At 51.2% G+C, this 23,047-nt stretch overlaps 1 protein-coding gene and 1 pseudogene across 1 annotated transcript in view; one reads left to right on the top strand and one right to left on the bottom strand.

The window, feature by feature from the left end:
* The window catches only part of MEI1 (meiotic double-stranded break formation protein 1), a 3,731,473-nt gene that overhangs the window by 617,160 nt on the left and 3,091,266 nt on the right, over positions 1–23,047 (top strand). The window lies entirely within an intron of this gene.
* On the bottom strand, positions 957–3,276 carry LOC147748651 (tudor and KH domain-containing protein-like; annotated as a pseudogene).

The raw sequence follows: 23,047 nt of genomic DNA, 5'->3' as shown, positions 1-23,047 counted from the left end.
TAAACCTTGGTTTCCAGTCACTGCTCCAACGTGCCCATGACTTCACTCTGTAACTAACATGTTCCCAAAGATTGGAGAAGCGATGGAGGTGCTTCTGAAAGGTTCACAGTGTGGGAGAAGGACAATGATAGCCAAGATGTGCCCCCAAAATAGGAGTATTACTAGACTAGGATTGTGATGGATTGCACAGCAGTATCAGAAATTAAAGGCAATTTGCTGAACATTTTGGGGTAAAAGAGGAGGCCACATTGCCTCATATTAATGATACTCTGTATAAACCAACACCTCCAGCTAATTTAGACAACTTGCATAAAAGAAAGCTTGAGTTAGACAACATGTATGTGGTGTTTAAATCCTTTAGGAAAGAAGAGGGCACAAGTGGATTACAGTGTATGACGAGGCGTGAGGGTCAAGCTATATGAGGTTAACTTTACTCTTTCACGTAAATAATTAAACTATTCAGTTACAGAAACAAGGTTTGCCAAGGGTACAAAGTTAGTACGTTTTTATAATTTATATCATCACTTGGGCCTGCAGAGGGCAAGCCTGATCTAAATATTCTTCATTGCTGAGCAACAACGATGAAAAAATAGTGTTTTGTGAGTCAGGGTCTGCACTTGGTGCAGACACCTGCACTTGGTCAAATGCCACAACCAAACCAGACTTGAGAGGAGTACAGAACAGGAACATAACTAACAGGCCACATTGTGGAAGACTATCACTGGCAGAGTCCTTCCTTTGACTTCTGTTCATCAAGGATAATGTCACAACCCAGTCCCTTTGGTGAAAAGCAACAGACCATCAGTCCCCACAATGACTGCTTTATTGCAGACGCCCATGTGATGTCAGTCATTAAGTCAAACAGAACCAAAGACCGGTTCTAGACAGGCTGATTTGGAGATCTTCGTCCAGAAAGTCTGCCTCTTGCATGGCTGTTTTATGTTCAGGGTTCAGCATTAATCGTCTTCAATGAGAATGACGTCATCCCCGCTTCCAGAGACAGAGGCCCCCTCTCGCTCAGTGTCTCTTGAGGAATCTTCCTGGTCACTGTCCATTGAACTGATGGATATGATGCTTGGACGAGAGTTGAGTCCAGACTTGGAGTCGCTGTCAAAAACAGAGCTGGAAACAGAGTCCTCTGAAGACAAATAATAAAAAAACAGCCCCAGGGTGAATAGGTACTGCTGTCCTCCAAGCTGCTCTCTAGCAGGCTTGAGCTTGTTGGGGAACATGTTGAGCTGTCCAGACTTAGGCAAGAAGAGCCAGTGCAACTACTGGGGACTTCTGTTGTCTTAGTTGAGGGTTCTATACCGGGCATGACAGGTGTATCAATAGAACTTTTAGCATTGCTCACAGAAGTCCAGTTGAATTGCTCATAATCCTTTGCATCATCTAATGATACCATGCTAATGCCCGCTGCTAGGCTATTGGAGTCATGCAGGATGTCAGATGGTGTGGAGATCTTTGTAGCATCCAAAACAGATGCAAAAGTCTGATTCAGGGGGTAAGCTTCAGTTTCCACATCAGATCTGAGCAACTGGATGCAACAATCTGATAGACTTAGACAGGATAACGTAAGTGCTTCTTCTGGACTTTTTTTGGTCTCCATTGAACCGCTCAGAGAGCAACCTGTGACATCCTCCAGTAGCTGTTATAGCGATTCCGTATGCATCTCAGTCACAATTTGATCAGCTTGATCCTCAGCACTATTGTCCTCATTTTGTTCTTCAACTGCAAAACCCAGACGAATTAGCTCGTGTCCAATATCCAGATCCTTTCCATTGATATTATCATACAGGCTGATGTGTGGCCAAGTGGAGGTTCCAGTCTGAGTGTAACTGGAAATCTTTGCAAGCAGTGGTTTCCATTCAGCACAGTGTGTGAGCCGATCAAATTCATCCAACGCTTCCTCAGACCACTCCTCACCGTTTGGCGCAACACCTGCAAGACTGCACTCTATGGCCTGAAATGGAAGGCCCAGAAAATCGCTCCTGAGAACACGTAATTTCTCCAGCGGGGATTCTCCATTATCCCCAAAATCCACAAAGAAGAGATCCACATTTCCATTCTCCAATAATCCAAGAACTTTTGCTCTATACCAGTACTAATCGGAGGTGTAAACTGCAGCAACAATATCTCCCACATGGACATCCCGAAGAGAAAATGCATCGCCTTCACGTTCATATAGGTATGTCATGTCGCTTGTCAATTTGTTAAGCTGTAAGGAGCGTGAGCCCAGGAACTGGATCCAGAAGTGATTGGGATTCTCAGAAGCTGAGACATAAACCTCGAGGTGCTCATCTGCTTTGAAGCTAAGATCTGGGCTGGGGATTTCAAATTTGGGCACATCTTCTGTGGTGACAACTACTTTTGCACTGCAAGAGTCGCCAGCATTCATCTGCTCTGCATCTAGTCTCTTCTGAACAAGCATTGCTTTACTTTGGCCTGCTTGGTCTCCATGTACTTTGAACTCTTCTGCTGTGATAGCATCCGCAGCATTGGTGACGTGTGTAGCTGCGGCTGATGCCCATTCTTCCATACTGTCTGTCACTTTCTTTACAGCAATAGGCTGCTTGCGCTGGCAACGTGAAGCTGCAGACTGTGCTACTTTCTTCTTGAACTCCTCATCCTCCAGAACCTTTTCTTCAATCAGTCGCTTTGCCAACTTCATTTCCTTTTGAGATCCCGTCACAATGATGAGCCTGGTGAGGGCCAGCTTGCAGTCTCCAGGTTCACGGTCACAAACTATTTTAGCTCCTGAACTCTTACAAATGCTTTTCACTGTGTCTCCACCTCGACCTATGATACGACCCACAGCCCTCTGTGGGACGTCAATCTTCTCGGTCACCTTGACATTCTCAGCCAGGATCTGGTGTATTGCAGCTTTGGCTTTGCACACCTGGACAGGATAGCCACTGATGAGCAGCACACGCTCTCCTACAGGCTCCTCTGTGTCTTCTACATCAATGCGGGCGCCGGTTTCTTTTCTCAATTGTTTTATCATGGCTTCCTGACGTCCTATGATGGTTTTCACAGCATCCTGTGGTACCTTTATCTCCACTTCAATATCGTCCTCTCCCACAAATGCTGCATAATCATCTTTGTTTTCTTGGTATCTTCAGTACAGTATGTACAAGATGATGGCACTGGCTGGAATACCAAGCCCTAAAGCTACTTTCTGCAGAGTGCTGTGGTTATTCCATGAACTTGTCTTAGCCAACATGTTTCAGATGCCTGTGTCAGAGCTCAACCTGCGTCTGTCTCCTCACCGACTCCGTTCAGAGCATCCCTCGTTAGCCGGGGTCGGTTTTTTCTTTGTAGAGTTTACATCTTACTTGTGTATCATGCTAATCCGTCAGACTTGCCTTAATGAAGCTTTGGAGTTGATGAACATGTTTATTCTCTTCTGGCACTCAAATGCCTCTCTCAGGCCATAGATGATTCGATCCATAGGGTGGTGGTTGCTGTCTTGAAGTTCTGGATAAGAAGAAGGGTACCTTTTTTGCCCACTGCCCCTCACTTCCTTGAGGAAACAGTTGTTGAGTCTTGCATACAATTTGCTCATGAGATCAGAGTCAAGAAAAACACTGGACAGCAGGCGAGTGTTGAGGATAAGGAATGCTATCCACCTGGACAAATCATTAGAACCATGATCTTCCCAGGACAAGAGAAAAGACTGGCTATTAGAGAGTCTTGTGGGCCTTCTGTGGTGTGGCACCGCCTCGACCAATGGTGATGGTGATATAGAATTTTGTGTAAAACAGCCAGCACCTTAGTCATTATAAGCCAAGAGGTCTTTTGAAATCAACATCGACTCCAACAGCCTGAATTATACCAGGAAGATGACTCCTTGGAAGATGGGGGACAATCTCTTTGAGTTGGAATAGCTTTACCATCTGAAACCAGCCAAGTGGAGTATTTCTGTCAAGGTTACTAGATATGTGCAGTATCATATGCAGAAGCCAGCACAAAAAGAAGTGCAGAACTGCTTAGAGAAGAGTGCAAGAGACCCTAGTTGAGAGGCAAAGTTGTAGACTGCAAACCTTGACGCAAAGAGGTCTAGTTTTCTTGCCAGATTATCAAGGGATCAATAGATCCTGGGGAGCATGCCAAGATAAAGTATTATATATGATGGGCCATATTACTAAATCATGAAGATGGCAGAGGAAGTACGCAAGCAGTATCAGAGGGAGGCCTGGCTGGTCAAGGGAGGCTCTTCGGGGAACCCTTTGTGAAGGTACTCACAACATTTGAGAGTACCTTTAACACTCTTGAAAAGGTGTGATGTTCTACTAAGGAACTCTTCAACCCAGGTATTTCTGGGATGGCTGGTCCTGGGATAGGATGCTCATCTAGACGCTCCCATGTTGAAATTTCCAGTACTTTAAAGACTTCCTTATGAGGGGCTTTGTGCAGGACTTATTAAGATTTGGTGGATTCTTTTGGTCTATGAGCCGAACTGCACAGAACTGCTACCAGTGAGGATGCTTCAGAGAGCAGCCCTACTACTCCATGGGAAACTCAGTACCAACATCTTGGGGGACTACTCATCCCAGCAGGCAAAGGGGCCTAGGAGAGGGCCCAAATCATTGCCCTCACCTGTGCTGAATCCTGTCTGCGCTTTATAGCATCATCAGAGATCTCCCTGCGCGGGAAGCAGCAGTACCGGTATCTCGGGGAACTGCACATCCCAGCAGACAAAGGGCCCTAGAAGGCGGCCCACGTCATCACCCTCACCTGTGCTGAAGCCTGCCAGCGCTACATAGTGCCATCAAAGGTCCTGCTGCGCGTGACTTGCCTGGGCGAAGAAAGGGCCATAAGCAGGCCCGTCCTGCACCCGTCAGCGCCAGGAAGAGGCAGGGCATCAGGGCCACTCCCCTTGCTTTGTTTTTAGGCGACATGGGACTTCCTATGTCAGATAAGGCTGCTTTCTGAGGCCTTGATTTCTAGTCTGTTCTTGTTCCTATTGAATTACCCACTTGTCTGACTACTAGTTCGCTGGCTGAGTTTTGACCTTGTCAGTGTTTACTAACTGAGGCCTATTTCACGACATGGGAAAACAGAAACTCCAGAGAATTCCTTGCGGATTAGAAAAAACTCCACATCTGCTAGGCGCCATGCGGCTGGAAATTGCGCCCTTCAAGTAATTGGTGAACTGATTGTGGAAGTGGAGGATATGATTAGTGGCGGAAGAACAGTTCCTGCTTTGCCTGCCCCAAGGAAGTGGAAATCTAAGACCACCAAGTTTTACAAAGGGAAAGATACTGCCTCCAATAATTGTCCTAGGGACAAAGCCCCTGCAGGTCCTGTGTCTGATTTGGCGTTAAAGTTTGGATCAAAAGATGCTGCTATGGCCCCCATCCCTCACCCCCATCAGTCATTGCCTTGGGTCCCCTGCTGACTGAGGCGTCACCTCACCATGATCCTCAGGAGGAGCCATTATCCCTCCTTTCTCCTATTTTCGCCCCCTTTGACCTAATTAGTGCATCCTGTACAAATATGAAGCAGGATATTGACCAAGCCTCTGCCGTTGATGATCCAGCTTGTCCAGAAGGTCTTAAGAGCCTGGTTGTTTTACTTAAATCTGTTAAGGATGCTGTTTCTTCTTTAAACTTAAGGGTGTCGGACCTCATTAACATTATAATAGTTTGTTGGCAAAGTTTAGGGATAGGGAGCCTTGTGCAAACTCCACCTGTGTAAACACATCCCTCTCCCATATAATCCTTTGCCCTGGTGCCGGTGTTATGCTGGATGCCCCCGCTAATGGGATAGCCCACCTCCTCTCACCCCCCCATCTATGCAGCTCCCACAGCTTTTAGTGGTTTTGCAACCTCCCCCATCACAGCAAGATAAGGGACCCTCCAACAAAGCACAATTCGTGTTCACTATAATGCCTATACAAGCATCCCTGCTGTTTCCAGCGCCTCTCATCCTGTGACATCCGGACATGGGTCCACAAAGGTCACTTGCTCAGGGACCCATCCGGAGGCTTCTCCTTCCCCTGTGATGGAGAGTGGCCCTGAGGTTCTTCCTAATAGGAGAAATTCTTTAGATCGTCCGCCTTATTGTACCCCCTACGTAGTAGTCCTAGTAGATTTGCCACCAATCCCTTCTAACACCTATGAATGGTATTTCCAGCTCAAGAACAAGGTGTCTCACTGGTTGGCCCCGAAGGTAGAGGTGGATGACGGCCTTCACACCTTTATAAACATGCTCCGCAGAGTAGGGTGGGTTTACATGGCCCTGAGTCAATGAGGGGGATTGTGTGGTGATGAATTTCAACAATAAATGAGCTGCTGCCAGAATTCTGTCTTCCACCCAGGGTGTATGGGGTTCGCGCAGCAGGTTATGCCTGCTGGGGTTCTTTTCCAAGCCAGGGGGGGTCCTAGTAAATAGCCACCCCCACCAGGCCCGGGTGTCACTTAACTTTCAAACCACGCTCAGTAAGTCTACCTGGGAGCAACATGCCTGTCTTGTCTCTTCTGCTTTAGTGTCGAATAGCTTTCAATGTCCAGGGACCCCCCTGAAACATTGCTTCATGGTGGATCCTCAGGGGAGATTCTTGCTCACCTCACCACCTCTAATAGATTTGAAATTTTGGGCTCTCTGGAGGGGGTAAATTGAATACCCAGTACTACACTTGGGGCAGTGGAGAAACCTACCGAAACAGAGGTGGGAGGCGTTTTATCAGAGCCCCACATCTGTGATCAGTTGAGGGTTCCTATCAATAGCCGGGTTAGGTGCTAAGATTAGGGACCCAAATTGGCTATATTTTATTAAACCTTTTCAAGTCTTAGCCTTTCATGAAACATATTCCCTTAAAACTACCCCTTGTTATAATTGTATTCACTTTTTCTGGCCAGCGATTCTTCCTCTGGGAGGTCCATGGCTTCATTGTGTATCCGAACTTCTTTAGCATTTTCTTGTGTGGCACCCGAGGTGGAGACTGACTTTTCTGTATGTTAGGGCCGGTTTACTTACTTTTCCTGACAAGTCGCTGTTGTTAATCGTGAATGTATACAACTGTACTGGTCGCTCCCCTTACTCTGATACCATTTTAAGACCGGCTCGGTTTTTGAGAAATGTAAGAATTCTTTGTTCCCTAGTGGAGCCGATCCGGCAAGTAGGGTATCGATAATGGTTATGGGTGACTTCAATATCCGTCCTTGTCCAGGGCCCTGTTTTGCTTCCTAGGACCCTTTTTTTGATGATTAGACTCCAATTTCCCACTTTTAGCACTCCTCTCAAGCGGAGAAGTTAAACTGATTGATGCACTGTCAGGACCTGATCATCCCCAGTGTCTTGGCAGACCCTACTTATGTTGGTAGAGGGGCAGAATTTATTGTTGATCATATTTTGATCTCAACATCACTCTCTAATTCTTTGAATGGTTACCAAACCAAATGGACATGGTGGAGTGATCACAACCTCCTGGCGCTAAAATACCAGTCAGTGCCTCCCCACACCTACTTCGCCTGTGCAATGCTTGACCCCTATGGACCAAGGCAGATGATTAAGGAGGTCTAAAATTAACCCTGAGGAACTTTGCAGGACTGTTTTAAAGCAGTTTAGCCTAGAGGTTGAATGTTGTCTTGATCCTGATCTTTGTACCAGGAAAATTCTTAATGCTTTTTCTGCTTTTTGTGCCGGGGTTAGGTCAGCTCTTGCTGTCCCTAATCAAGCCCCTCCGGCCTCTATTAGACCTCGGGGGTTTAATGACGTATGCTTGAAAGCCCATGGTGCACTAAAAACAGCTATTAAGTGCTGTTCGAGAATTAGGATGGGGATATACAGCTAGATTCATCATAGTGCCGTTTTGCGAGTCCTTAATAGCGATTATTAAGGAATCGCTATTAAGGACTTTTAAAACGGGACTCATGTAGGAATCGCTAAATAAATAGCGATTCCTACACAAAGGAATAACTCCCCATTCATTCCTATGGGCCCAAAGGCCCATAGGAATGAATGGGGAGTTATTCCTTATTTGCGATTAGCAATTTGCTAATCGCAAATAAGGATGCGATTTCAAGGGTGCCAGGGGTGTCCAAAGGACACCCTGTAGCACTCTTGAAATGTAATCTACATTGGTGTTGCGCACACACATGTCCAAAGGACATGTGTGTGTGAAACATGCAACTTAGAAAAATGCATTTAAATGCATTTTTCTAAGTTTTCGCTATTTACCACGAGGTTTGACCTCGCGGTAAATAGCGGTCAGAAATAGCAAATTCGCTAATAGAAAATGGTTGATGAATTGCTTTTAAGGAATCTCAAATAGAGATTTCTTAAAAGCAATTCCTCACAAATATGCGATTTTGCAATTACCGATTTTTGCATTTGGGATGATGAATCCCAAATGCAAATATTGCGCTCGAAACTTTGCTACCCGATTTTTCTTTCATGAATCTACCTGTTAGATCTGTAAATCGAACTATAATAAGGCACTGAAGAAGAGGAAAGACTCTCTTAAGACCAATATTTGGGATCAGTTAGTTTGTGCCTGCGATTCTAATGACCATGCATTATTTTAGAGCACTATAAATCATCCTTTTTATATCGAAGACACTATGTCCAGTCTGGCCACCACCACACCGGAAGCTAAATGGTTTGGCCATTTTTCCCAAATCTATTCCTTCAGCGATAGCAATCTGTCAATGACCACTATCACTGGTAAGAAGGCGGTTAGTCCTCCTTGCTTCTCCTTCTCTATCATGGAAGTCTCTTGTGCTATTATATGTTTGTCCTCCAGTAAGGCCACGGGCCAGATGGTTTGCTAGCTGACCTCTTTAAGAGTGACATTACCATCTGGGTGCCCTTGTTAACAAACATTTTAAATGCTGCTGCATCAATTGGCTACTTAAGCTCTTGGTAGCAATCCATCAGAGTGCTAGTATTCAAAAAGCTTGACCTGGGGGACCCAAAGTGGTATAGGCAGATGTCGCTCATTGACAGTACAGTCAGGGTTTTGGGTCGGGTCGTTTTAACAAGGCTGTCAAATTGGACCAGGGAGAAGAACATCATCGTTGATTCTCAGTATGGGGTCCGGCCTGGGCACGATTGAACAATGTTTAAATCTACACCTCCTTATCCAAAAGTGTATGATGGCCAAAAAGGGTTCACTCTTTTTAGGATTTATGGACTTCTCGACGGGCTTTGATCAGGTAAACTGATCTAAGTTGTGGTCTTTGCTGTTGTCTTTAGGGATGGAGCAGGCCCTTGTCTCTTTCTTGGCAGACATTCATATGTATATATCCGCCTCTGTGAAATTCATAGAAGATGGCACTCGCACCAAAAGATGCCCAAATACCCGAGGTATGAGACAAGGGTGCATCATGGCCCCATTTCTTTTCACCATCTATATTATTGGCCTAGAAGTTGCACTGTTGGAAGTACAATGAGGTTCTCAGGCTCTACCAGGGTTTTAATATGCTGACAATGCCGTCCTCATGTCCAGGACAGCATGGGGTCTTCAACGATTTTTAGATTCTTATGTAAAGTTTATGGAGGGTCTGGATTTCTCAGTTAACACCTTGAAATCCTTCATGTTAGTTGTGGGCCCAAAGTCCACTAAAACATGAGTCATTACTGCCTTAAAGCCAAGATCTCGAAACTCTGTTCTTTTAACTATCTGGGCATCCTGTTTGATGATAGGTCCTCATGGGACTCCTCTATTCAGTCAAATATGCTCACCTTAGCCAAATTGTGTGGAGCGGTCCTGGGTTTTAGCCTTAAGGTGGGCAGGAAACCAGTAAGAGCACTACTCCATGTCTATAAGGCTAAGTGTATCTTTGCTACCCGGTATGACAGTGCCATCTGGTGGTATCACAATTGCGGTCCCCTTCAGTTAGATGAAACTATTTTTTTTGCTATTTGCTGGGGGTGCCCCAAAGCTTCACGACATTTGCTTTACATGAGGAACTAGGTCTTAAGTATATCTCGAACATCATTAAACTTAGGCCCATATTACTTTGCTAGACAATATGGTACAAGAGTGAGTCAACTCTTAACAGGCTGATTATCCAGGATTGTCTTTCTTTAGCCAATTTCAAAGCAATTTTCTGGTTGTGTTACATTCAATCTACATTGACATCTTTGGGCCGTTCCAGCCTCTTTACGCAGCCAGAGGATATAGTCAAGGCTGACTACCTTTGTGGTCAACAGAATTTTTTATCTCGGCTTCCTCTTCTTAGGGTCCTTCGGGAATTGTGTAAGCCAGCTGTCCGAGTGTACTGTTTGATGAAAATGACAAATTCCCTCGAACATACAAAACCGGCGTTAATAATGTCTAGCATCAGGGACGTGGCTTAGCTGGCTGCAAGAAGACTGCACTTTGAGTGGGCTCTGCCGGCCAAGCCTGTTATCTGCCACAATCCTGCAGATAACGTCGGAGCTTTCACCTCGCTCCTGGCGATCCTGTTCCCGCACACTCTGGGGCATCGACTGCTGCCTTTCTGGCCCTTGAAGCCCGCCGCTACACTGCTTTCCCCCCGCTGTTGGCTGCCCGGGCCGATTGGGCCTAACTGGAGAAGCACAGCTGAATTCCACGCTGCACTGCCAGGGAACCACTGCCGTCTCTGCTTGCACCGGCCACCCCACTGGCATCGCTGCGCCCCGCTGGGGCCTACCTGTTGCCTGTTCCCTGCTGGTCCTGGGTAGCGCTGCTGCTTTGGGGGCTTCCGTGGCGGGGTTGGGAGTGCGTGCGCCGCACCGTGGGGACTGGGCCTACCTTCACTGCTGCTGGGGCTCCCCTGCAACGCCTCCTCCTGCTGGCCTCCCTGCACTGATCCCGCATCGAGGGCCGCACCCCCCGCTGCCTTCGCCCCCGCAGCACCGCCATCTTCTGCAGCGCCTGTGGCGGGAGCAGACGTCGCTGCGGCCACTCCTCACCTGGCAGTCCCCGGCTCTACTAACTCCTCACGCCGCCTCTCCACTCTCCCCGTTGGAGACCGGCCAATCTGCCGACAGCCTGCTTCATTCACCACGCTTGGGCCTCTGACTCTTCTGCTACACCACCTACTCACTTCGGGCCCTAACGCCTCCCTCCTGGATCGCGCGGCGGGCGGGGGGCCGGAGCCAGCACCACGCCGCCTCTGGGCCGTTTCTGCCTTTTCTTCTCGCAGACCTGCTGATTCTAGGTGAGTGGTGCTCTTGTGGGGGCGCCTGCGGCTGGGTTGGGTGCGCGCTTGCCGTTCCGCGGTGCCTGGGCCCATCCCTCATACAGCAGAGGCTCTTCGCCCTTTGCCTGTCTTCGTTGGCCCCGCGACAAGGGCAGTGACCCCGCGTTTCCCCGCTGCCTCTGCCCTCACGGCCCCAATTCCCCCTTCTGCTTCTACTGCAGAGGCCAACACTGGCGTGGCCAGGATGTTGCCTAAACATCGCCGGCCCGGCTGCCTTACACATCACCATCCCTGCCGCTCTTCTCCGGGACCCGCGGGCTTGATGAACGCCTGATAATTCTGCCATCACGAGTGGTGTCACCAGCGGCTTTCTCATCGCCCTCCTCCTCCTGCCTGGCCACCGCCTGCTCCGTGAGGGCCTGTACTTTTGACATTGAGCCCAGATCGCCTGCCCCAGCCATCGAGCACTCTGCACATCCCAGGGCTCTGCAACCTTAACTCTCTGCTGCAGACTCCCTCCTGCTCTTCGGCGGCCTTTCTCACCTGCTCCTGCCGGCCATGGGGAAGATCGACCCTAAACAAGCCAAGATCGCCTTCGATCAGCGCCGGCAGACTCGCCCGGATGTTGCGGTCGCTAATGGGGGTGACCCAGCCGAACACGGGAGGGCGATCTGAAGACCATCATGCTAGACTTCAAATCTACAGTTACTGGCATTGCGGCCCAATTTGACCAGCTGTCGACCTGTCTTGACACTGTCAAGGCCTGAGTTAACTCGCACGATGCCCGTCTGCTGCACATTGAAACAAGGGTCTCTGATGCTGAAGACGCCACCACTCAGGATCTCCACAAACTCCTTCAAATGGACAAGAACTGATGCGGAACAAAAATGAGGAATTGGAGGCGCGCTGCCACAGGGGCAACCTCCGCATCACGGGTGTGCCCGAATCCACCAGTATCTAAAAAATGGAGGACTTTGTGGAACAGCTAATTTGTGAACTCTTTGGTGATGTCCTATCCTCTGTTTTCATTGTCAAGCGGGCCCATCGCTCCCTCGGTCCTCGCCCGGGCTGTGGCATGCCGGCTCGTCCCATTGTCGTCAAACTCCTGAACTTCGGGGACTGCAATGCCATTCTTCGGGCGGCATGGGGACGGGCGAGATTTGTCATCAGGGCAACTCCTTGTCGTTCTACCCTAACTACATTATGGCGGTGCAGGCTGCTCGCTGTGAGTTCCTCCCGGCGAAACGGATCCTTCAAAAACATGAAGTCTCATATTCCCTGGCATATCCAGCCAAACTGCGAGTCAGCCAAGGCTCCAAGATGTTCGTCTTTCCGGATCCCAAAGGTTGCTTTAGCCTTTGCGAAGAAACTGGACCGGTCTCAACGTTCTTCTCCTGCTAGCTTTCAGGCCACCGCCGATGGCAACTTAAGTGATAACGACAACCTTATTGGTCTCTCGACACTTTTGCTAACTGCACTCTTTGTTGCTCAGTTACCTGTTTTGATCTCGCCCACTTTGAACTTTTTCTTCCACAGGGCTCTCTATGCCATGACTATACTTCGGGCTCGATGCCCCTGACTCACTGGTGTCATTCCTTACTGTTGTCTGCTACGAACTGTGCTTGCCCACCCTGTGTCTTAGGCAGGGGAGTATTCTGAGCAACGCCATGCCTCCACAGGATGATTCACTTTTTGGACATAGACTTCTCCCTTCCCAGTTGTGGGTCCCTGGGGTGGGAATGTGTGGAATCTCAGCCTGATTGGGGGGTTGGAGTGGGTGGTTGGGAGGGGGGTTCTTGGGGTTTGTTGCCTTCCTCTGAGGCCTTGTTGTTTGTTTTGATGTATGCCCTTCTTTTTGGTCCCTTCATGCCACGTCATCTCAACTGCACGTTTTTTTTATTGCAGTCCTCTATTTCACTACATTATGTCCCCATTGCACACCTCCTACTTGCTATATTGGGGGTTTTAGGATATTGGGACTGTCGCCTCCGAATGAGGCTTTTGTTGTAAACTTGGCTTTGGCGATATTCTTCACTTCAAATGCATTGCACTGGGCTTCTTGTTATGTTTTTTACTGCATCCCCCCCACTCGACTGCACAAGGTTCTATCTGTACTTTTTACCTTCATCGATATTCACTTCTTTGGCAAGGCACTATGACAAATACCACGCCCTGGACCTGGAATGTCCACGGTCTTAACGACCATCGCAAGGCGCGCTTGATCCATGCCCACCTCTCCCGGCATAAGGTAGAATTTGTTTTATACAGGAGACCCACCTGCTACCCGCTACCTCCTCCAGACTCCTCTCCAGGCACTGGGGCGAAATGCATTCTTCCTTTTACTCTAACTACTCCTGTGGGGTGTCTATTCTGCTGCGCAGAGGGCTTCAATGGCAGACCTCCCAGGTAACTAAAAATGTTGCATGTGCACTGCGTGGTTTGTTTAAAGAAAATTATTCAATGTGCCGTGCTGCCTGGGTACCACTCTCCGAACTAGAGTGTTAATATAATCCTTTTAATAGCATCCCCATGAACGTGGGGTATGTCCCCAGGGCACTGGTCAAGGGTCCTCCAATCTGGGGATTCTGCTCTTTAAGAAAGACGATGTCTCATCATAAGTTTGAATGCATTCATTTTTATATGCTTTCTTCACTATGCCAAAATTCATGGAAAATTCAAACACTTCATTTCCCATAAGGCATGATTAGTGCTTCTCATGATTAAAGCTTTATAAATCCCAATGCATTTCGGCCGGGAGAGGCCTTCATCCGGGGATAATCTGTAATGGTTGGCAAGGGTCTTTCCAGGGTGGTCCCCCTCACCGAAGCAGCGCGCCCTCGCCTTCCTGCCCAGAAACGCAAGCTCTCTGCTGGCCTTGTCAGCGAAGTCGCCAAGCTTCCCCCGGATCTCAGCAAGTGTGTCAGGGTTAGGGTCCCGGGAGTGGGAGGAATCCAGAGCCTTAATCTGCATCTCTAATTTGTCATGAGTGCCGCGAATTTCACCGCATTTTACTCACAACTTTACACTGCCGGGACTGTGCCCCGTGCGAGGGTTTCGATCAATATTTGGACACCCTTCAGCTCCTCTGGCTTGGCAACCCTCACCAGGAATTCCTTGATGAGCCCTTCTCCAAAGAAGAATTCCTTGCTGCGATTATTGGCATGCCCGGTTATAAGGCCTCCGGTTCGGACGGTCTGCTAGGATCCTTTTATCAGACCTTCCCGCCCCTCCTGGTCCCGCACTTAGTTGCCATGTATAAAGAATCTTTTGAGAAAGGTCAGTCCCCCCCTTTGCTCCGCGAGGCACTACTCACACTACTTCTAATGCCGGACAAACGTCCTGAGCTCCGCAACTCATATCGTCCCCTTTCACTAATCAATACAGATAACAAGATCTTTGCCAAACTCCTCGCCTTCTTCCCCTCATGCTGCACATCACTCACCTGGACCAGTCCGGATTCATTTGGGGCTGCACGACCTCCCATAACCTCCGGGAATATATTCTCTGTCCTTCATCAAAATAACCCCAAGCTTCAGGCAGTGGCTGCCCTGCTAGATGCCACTAAAGCCTTTGATACCGTAGAGTGGCCATTTCTCTTTTATCTCCTCCTTCGCTTGGGCTTCAGCCCTGTCTTCATACGCAAAATAGTACTTCTTTACACCCTTCCCACTGCCCGCCTCTGGGTTAACAGTCAAATATCAGAGCCTATCTCCATCGCGAGGGGTACTAGGCAAGGGTGTCCGCTGTCACCCATGCTCTTCGCCATCGCCATGGAACCCCTTGCTGCTAGAATCCAACAGCACCACACCCAGAGAGGTCTCTGCTTCGCAGCCCCCGCTATTGCCATCTCCATGTATGCGAACGACGTCACACTTTATGCTCGCAACCCTCAGGAGAATCTCAGTCCTCTGGTCCGCATGGTGATATGGTTTGGGGGCTACTCCGGCATCCAGGTTAACTGGAGAAAGTCTGTACTCTTCCCCCTCACTGATACCAGGGTCCCCTTTATTCCGGACTACCCCTTTGTGTGGGCGTCGGTCCAACAAGATCCTTAGGCATCTGGCTGAGTAGGGACGTAGACGAACTTTGGAGAGCTAATTTTGGCCATGCTGTAGACAGGTTTGAGTCCAAGATTCTCTTCTGGCATAGGCTACCCTTGTCACTGGCGGGTTGAATAGCCATCCTTTACACATCTCCCTACCCCCGAAAGCTAGTCACCAAGATTTACGCCCTTGCACTGGCAGCATCTCCCACCTCTACAGACCGGGCGCGAGTGGCGTGTTGTGAGGACCTGGGTGTCGAACTCTCTCAAGAAGACTGGCTTTATTGTTGCAATCAGATTAAACGCCTATCCCCAAACTACCGCCTGCGCCTCATCCACTTTAAGTATTTGCATAGGCTTTACCGAACTCCTGCTCAGCTGCACAAGAGGGGACTTATCCCCAATGATAGATGTCTGCGATGTTCCCTTCCTGCGGCAGACTTCTTCCACCTCGCCTGGCTGTGCCCTAAGATCTCGGCATACTGGCGCGAGGTGTGTGCCGCTATTTCTGAGATCACCTCATTGCTGGTCCAGCCCGACCCCCTACTTGCCTTTAAGACTTCGTGAAATTTTGCCCAGATGCTACGCACTGCCTGACTGCGATGCTTCTTGCGAGGCGTAGGGTCTCCATGTGCTGGGGTCGCAGGCTTATACCTAAGGTTGACACTTGGCTTGAGGATGCTTCTCGGTGTCAGACACTCCTGTCTGAATTCTGGGACGTAATACCGGCCAAAATACAGCCCAATTGACATATGGGGTTTACTTGTATCTTACCTATTAAGTTGTGACTCTCAGCATCCTGCGACCTGCCCCGCACTCCCCGCCGGTGATGGTCAGTGAGTGCTGCCACTGCATTTTCTTCTTTCTATCGACATCATGTGTTATACTCTGCTGCATAATACTGAATGCTCGTATATAATGTCCTGACATAGTACAATCTTGTAACCCTGCTGTGCAAATTTGTCAATAAAGGTTTTTGAAAAATTAACAAAAAAATATTAATAATGTCTAGCATTGGCAGCTTTTAGCCAGTCTGAATTCCTTCCTCCCATTGGTTAACGTTCCCAACGGTTGGACTGCTGATGGCTCCTTAGTTCCCTGTGACTGCGATAAAGTTTTAGCTCAGTCCATGATACATGTTGTAATGTTCTGTAGCTTATATACTCTTCTAAGAAAGCAGTTCTTGCTTCCCATTCTGGTAGAGGCCCAGTTTTCACAAGTAAGGCCTACAATGGTGTTCCTCTCCATGTTGGGTGAAATGCGCACTTGTATAAACACGGGTCACTTTTTCAGTAGCATCTTCAAGATCCGTGGGATTTGGGCGTGGCTTAGCGGGCGACGATGGCGGTTGCAGCTTCCTAGAGCTCCCGCCGGCCTGATCCTTATCCGATTAATTATCCTGGCCCCCGGACCCGTGCCGCTGACCAACTGTGGGGCAAGTGTGTCGGACAGTGCTGAGAGCCCTCCGGTGCAGGAAGCGGCGTTCCTGGGCTGTCCGGTACGGCTGAGTCAGCGGCGGACGAGCCCCAGGTTGTCTCGCCAGCTGCAGGGGAAGTGACTGGTGCACTGAGGACCACCGGGGGAAGCGGCGGCCTGCATCGTTTCCGGGCAGCCCGGGGCCTCGAGTTTGGTGATCCCGGGGCTGGCATCTAACTCTGGCTGCAGCGGACCGGCGGCGGGGCCTGGGAGGCTGAGACCCTGGTGTATGGCCTTCTCCGGAGGACTGGGCACAACGCTACTGTACTTCCTCTAGAGGCGGACCGGTGGGCAGTCACATGGGCTGGCGAGGATCGTGCCCGTGCCTGGCGCAGCCCCGAGGCGGTGCACGAACAGTAAGTGACTCCCCTGAGGCCCTGGTGTTGGTGCTGTCGGCTGCTGGGCTTGGGAAGACGGCCACTAGAGTGCGTGGGCCCGCAGCACCCGGTGAACTAGTGCAGAGCGGTTAGGAGCAGGTGGGCCACGAGACTGCGGAACCACGAGGCGGCCGGCGAGGTGGGTGCAGACCGAAGGTCAGTCTGATACTGATTTGCGACACCTGTTTTGGTTTCGGCCAAGGGAACCAACCCAGTACCAGTGGTAGCAGTATCAAAGACATTTACACCCAGGTGCAGAAGAAACGCTGGGTTGGCCTACATTGGACGCTTTGGAGGTGCGTGGCGTCTGCGTTAGTGCGAACACCCATAACATAGCAGCCCCAGGGTTGACCGCAGCCATGACCTGGGGTGACGGCGGTCCCTCCAAACAAGGACCCATCGATAAATTCACGGGGCCCAGTGGGGGGCCCGGAGCATCCGGAGGGGGTCATGGAGTGGGGCCAGACAATGCGGCGCTCATGGCAGCGATCACCCAGTCCAGGGACATACTGGAAGTCAAGATTGGGGCAGTGGGTGCGGATGTGACCCTGTTGCATCAAGACCTACGGAATGCAGTGGCACGGATTACGGAGACGGAATCCAGGATTTCGGTGGTGGAAGACGACGTCAAGACCCTGAAGCAGAAAATGGCGGCGATGGAACACACTCAAAAGGGCCTCGCGCTCCGTGTGGAGGATGCCGAAGGGCGCACACGCAGAAACAACCTTCGCTTCGTTGGTATTCCGGAGAGGTGTGAGAAAGGAAATATGGAACAGTTTCTAACCCAGTGGTTGGAGGGCTGGCTGCCCTCGGGGGTTCTCTCCACTTGCTTTGTCATCGAGCGAGCGCATCGGGCCTTGACACAGAGGCCACCGGAGGGCGAGCGGCCCAGACCAGTGATCGCTAGACTTTTGAATTATCATGATAGAGATGCTATCTTGCGGGAAGCAAGAACCAGGGACTCCATTTCATTCGAGAATCAGAAGATCATGATCTTTCCCGACTACACCAGGCTTGTGCAGCAGCAGCGTCACTCCTTCATAGCTGCCAAGGCCAAATTGCGGGGTTTGAAAATCCAGTATTCCCTGCTGTATCCGGCCCGCCTGCGGGTGGTCTACCAGTCGCGGACACACTTCTTCGATACCCCTGAGGACATCTTTAAATGGACTGACGAAACGGTGAGGATCAGGCCGCATGCCCAGCCGGGCCTGGACCCGGGCGGCTCGAGGGGATCGTCACAGGACCGGAAGGGCCAGCCTGCCCGGGGCGGACGGAACCGGAGGTCCAGATCGCGGAAGAGATCCGCTTCCGCCAGTGAGACACAAGATAGTGGAGCTATGGATTCTGATCACTCTGGGAAAAACCATTGAAGACCTGGGGAGAACTGCACTTGTCTGTGGATGCTGTGGACTCCGGCTGATGGGGGTCGCACGGCCAGGTCCCATCGTTTAGATGCATTAATACTGCCTATGTTGCCGGCACTAAATGGTGCCTTGTACGTGTGTGGTATTGCGGGTTGGGGTTCGGGAGGTTACTCAATAGGGGCCACCAACCTCCTACTAGAGTGGGAGTTGACTGGGAGGGGGGGTGATTCTACTGTTTCTGGGGGTGTTGGGATCCATTGGTATGGTTGGCCTTGGGTCCTCTGTTTTGAGCCCGAAGTTGCCCATGCCGCGACAGGTACTTCAGAGTTTTATGAGGTATAGGGGTGGGGGGAGTGGGGTGAAGGGGAAGAGTTGGGGCTGGATTGGGTTAAGGTAGGTGGGGGGGTTGTGTTGTTGTGGGGGGGACCTGGGGTAGGTGGGGGGACTGCACGTGATTTTCTCTGATTTACTAATGATGGTGCTGAGTGTGTGGGTGTGGCGCAGAGGGCCTACTTGGTTGGTCCCACTTGACTATGGCTGATGTATCTCAAGGGCTCCCCAGTGAGTCCATACGTGTGGTAACCTGGAATGTCAGGGGGATGCTGGACAAGGTCAAACGGGGGGCGATTCTGCGATGGGGGAAGAGGGAGGCTGCAGATGTGCTCTTGCTACAGGAAACGCACATGATGGGATCAAAGGTGCTTAGTCTACAGAGGTTTGGCTACCAACAAGTCTTTCATGCCGGGTTTTCTAGGGGGTCCAGAGGTGTAGCTATCTTGGTACATCGCAGGTTGGCCTACGTCCACGAGAAGCAGTGGGCAGACCCACAGGGCCGTTACATTTTTGTCAAAGGGATGGTGGGTACTGAACCTGTGGTTTTTGGAAGTGTCTACGCCCCTCCGCCTCTGCAGTGGGCCTTGTCTGCGAAGCTGTTTACAGTATGGGAGGATATCCCACAGTCCTTGGCAGTAGTGGGGGGCGATTGGAATGAGGTGATGGATGTATGTATGGACCGCCAGAGACTGCAGGGGACACTAACGGCTGCCCCCCCTACCCGGTTGCATGCTATGGTGGAGGGGATGGGCTGGGTGGATGTGTGGCGACATATGCACCCCAAGGTGCGCGAGTACACGTATGTTTCTGCGGTGCATGGCTCCTTCTGAGCCTGGATTATGTGTTTGTGCCCAGTGTCTGCCTGAACAGAGTGCGGGAGGCCGGGATCTTACCGAGAGGGCTGTCTGACCACTCCCCAGTAGTGGTCAGGGTCGAGCTGCGTAGGAAACGACAACCGTTCCGGTGGAGGATGTCCTCGTGGCACCTTCAGCAGCCCGGCTATATCCAACATCTGCGGGGGGCGATTGCCCATTACTGGCAGGAAAACCTAGTGGACGACGTAGACGTAGTTTGGGAGGCGATGAAGCCCACTATACGGGGTGTAGACTGTCGACGACGGCGGGAGACACTCGCTGAGGCGGCCACACTGGTGGAAACCCTGGAACAGCGGGGCCGGGGAGGGGGCGATGAGATTGCGGTAAGGTTGCTCCTGCAGGCACAACAGTCCTATGCATCTCTGTTGCTTGATGAGGCTAGACAAGCGTGGCTGGCCACGCGGAATAGAATATATCAGTGGGGGGATAAGTTCTGTACAATGCTCCATAGGCTGTGTCAGCGTCAGCTCCAACCGATTACTCTGCCGGGCCTCACTGCTGGGGATGGGGTGGCGATTACAGACCCAGCTGAGCTGGCAGCGAGTTTTGCTTGTTACTTTACGGCACAATACGCTCCGAGGGATTGTCTGTCGGCGGATGAGGTAGCTAAATTCATTGATGACTTACCTCCGAGGGCGGTCTCGGATGAGGCCAGGAAGGCACTCGACGTTCCCCTTACAGCGGAAGAACTAGGTGATGCACTGGGACAGCTCAACACGGGGAAGGCACCTGGGCCAAGTGGCTTCCTGAGTGAATTCTATAGGAAATTTCAACTCCAACTGGGGTCCCATTACCGGAGTGCACTAGAGGCGGCGCGAACACGGGGTAGGCTGCCTAACTGACTAGCGTCATGCCGAAGTTGTGGTCTTTCAGAAGCCAGGCAGACCCCCAGATAGGCATGACTCTTATCGCCCAATATCTGTGCTCAACATAGAAGCTAAAATACTGGCTAAGGCTCTGGTGAACCGACTACTCCCATATGTGACGGACCTGGTCCACCCAGACCAGGCCGGCTTTATGCCTCATAGGGCAACGCGGCACAACATCCGGCGGGCACAGGCGGCGGTAGATGCCATCGGGGGAATGGGCGGCTTTGCTACTAGCAGATATTGATAAAGCTTTTGACTCGGTTAGCTGGACGTACCTCTTTGCGCTCCTGCCTCGTCTCAACCTGGGCCCGGTGTTTCTTTCATACATCAAACTACTGTATACCGATATTACAGCTTCAGTGCGCGTCTCCGGGGCGGTATCGGAAAAGTTTCCGATTGGTCGGGGGACCCGACAGGGGTGCCCACTGTCCCCGTACTTATTTGCCCTAGCGATGGAGCCTCTGGCCTCTTGGGTGCGCATAGACGCCCAGATGCGGGGCTTTGTGTGGAGTGGGAACCTCACTGATAGAATCGCATTGTATGCAGACAACGTCCTCTTCTTTCTTACTGATTTGCGTCACTCGGGGCCCGAGTCTTGGAAATCATGCGTATTTTCGGGGAGGTATCGGGCCTTTGTCTAAATCCACGTAAGTCCACTCCTTGGGTGTTGGGGGGCGGAGTTGTGGAGGACCCCTGGGCATCAGGATTGCAGGTAGCAGCCGGAGGCTTGAAGTATCTGGGGGTGTTCCTCTCGGAATCGGTAGATATTGCCTGGGAGCGTAACATAGTGCCAGTGTGGGAGAGGGTTCAGACGGACGTGAAAACGTGGTCTCGGATACCCCTAACTATTTTCGGTAGGTCCGCGATCTTCAAAATGGTCGTGCTCCCACGCCTTTTATACCAGCTGCAAAGCTACCCCCACCTGATTAGCCCCCGGTGGTTTCGACAGGTCAACTCTGTTTTAGGCTGTTTCCTATGGGCTGGGGGGTTGCCAGGGTGGCGCTGCGGACATGCTTCCTGTCCACGTATTGTGGTGGTAGGGCCACTTCGGACCTATTGTCCTATTATCAGGCCTCCCAACTACTGGCACTTAATGAATGGTGGTATGGAGACAGAGGGGACCCAGCATATGCCCTGGAGCGCTCGCTGATGGGGGACAACACACTACACACGATCCTGTACTCAGCTAGGCTGCGGCGGACACTGCCGTGTGTCACGAGAATTGTCTTTGTTGTGTGGCGACAGGCGCTGCGTCGCATCAATCAATCAATCAATGACATTTATAGAGCGCGCTACATACCCGTAGGGTCTCAAGGCGCTGTGGGGGGGGGGGGGGAGGGGGGGGGGTGCCGCTACTGCTCGAACAGCCAGGTCTTCAGCTTCTTCCTGAAGGAGAGGTGGTCTTGGGTCAGGCGCAGGTCGGTCGGGAGGGAGTTCCAGGTCTTGGCGGCCAGGTAGGAGAAGGACCTTCCTCCTGTTGTCGCTCTTCGGATGCGGGGGACGGCGGCGAGGGCGTGGTTGGCTGATCGTAGGTGGCGTTTGGGAGCGTAGAAGTTGATCCGGCTGTTGAGGTAGCGCGGGCCTTGGTCGTGTAGGGCTTTGTGTGCGTGGGTGAGGAGGCGGAAGGTGATTCTTTTGTTGACGGGGAGCCAGTGAAGGTCTCTCAGATGTCGGGTGATGTGGCTGGTTCGTGGGATGTCGAGGATGAGTCTGGCTGAGGCATTCTGGATCCGCTGGAGTCTCTTCTGGAGCTTGGCGGTGGTACCGGCGTAGAGGGCGTTGCCGTAGTCCAGTCGGCTGGTGACGAGGGCCTTGGTGACGGTCTTCCTGGTCTCGGTGGGGATCCACCGGAAGATCTTCCGTAGCATGCGTAGGATGTTGAAGCACGCCGAGGAGACGTTGTTGACCTGCCTGGTCATGGAGAGGGAGGAGTCCAGGATGAAGCCCAGGTTGCGTGCATGGTCTGTCGGTTTGGGTGCGGTGCCCAGGGCGGGAGGCCACCAGGAGTCGTCCCAGGCTGGTGGGGTAGGGGTGGGGGTCGCATGGGCTGGTGGGGTAGATTAACAGCGGAGACCCCGTTGTGGAACAACGGGCAGCTTCCCGAGCTGACCTCACTGGCGGGGTTCGATAGCTGGGACGCAATTGGGATCTTGTCGTTAGGCCATGTACTGACCGGGGTCACCCTCAAATCATTCCAGGAGCTCAGTACTGAGTTCCACATGCCCCAGACCCAATTCTTTCTTTACCTACAGTTTCGCCATGCGCTAGCGCCCAGCATCCCTAACATGGAGTCGCTCCCAGAATTTAGCCCAATTGAAGCGAAGGTCTTCATGGGAGACCTTGGAGATAAGAAGGTCTCCCGAATTTATCAAACACTGGTCACTCATTGCTCCTCCACCCTACTTCCCCCTCAAGGAGGCCTGGGAGGCAGATGTTGGTCCCCTAGACGAGGATGATTGGAGGGAAGCCCTGGAATCCCCGCGAGGGACGGCCATTGCAATGCGACTTAGGCTGATCCAATTCAAGTATCTACACAGGGCCTATTACACCCGCGAGCGGCTGTGGAAGGCGGGACTGATTGGGTCTCCAGAGTG

This window comes from Lissotriton vulgaris, chromosome 1_1, assembly GCF_964263255.1.
Source record: "Lissotriton vulgaris chromosome 1_1, aLisVul1.2, whole genome shotgun sequence".
Lineage (NCBI taxonomy): Eukaryota > Metazoa > Chordata > Amphibia > Caudata > Salamandridae > Lissotriton > Lissotriton vulgaris.
Note: the sequence above shows the minus strand (reverse complement) of the source record. Positions and strands in the feature narration are given on the sequence as shown.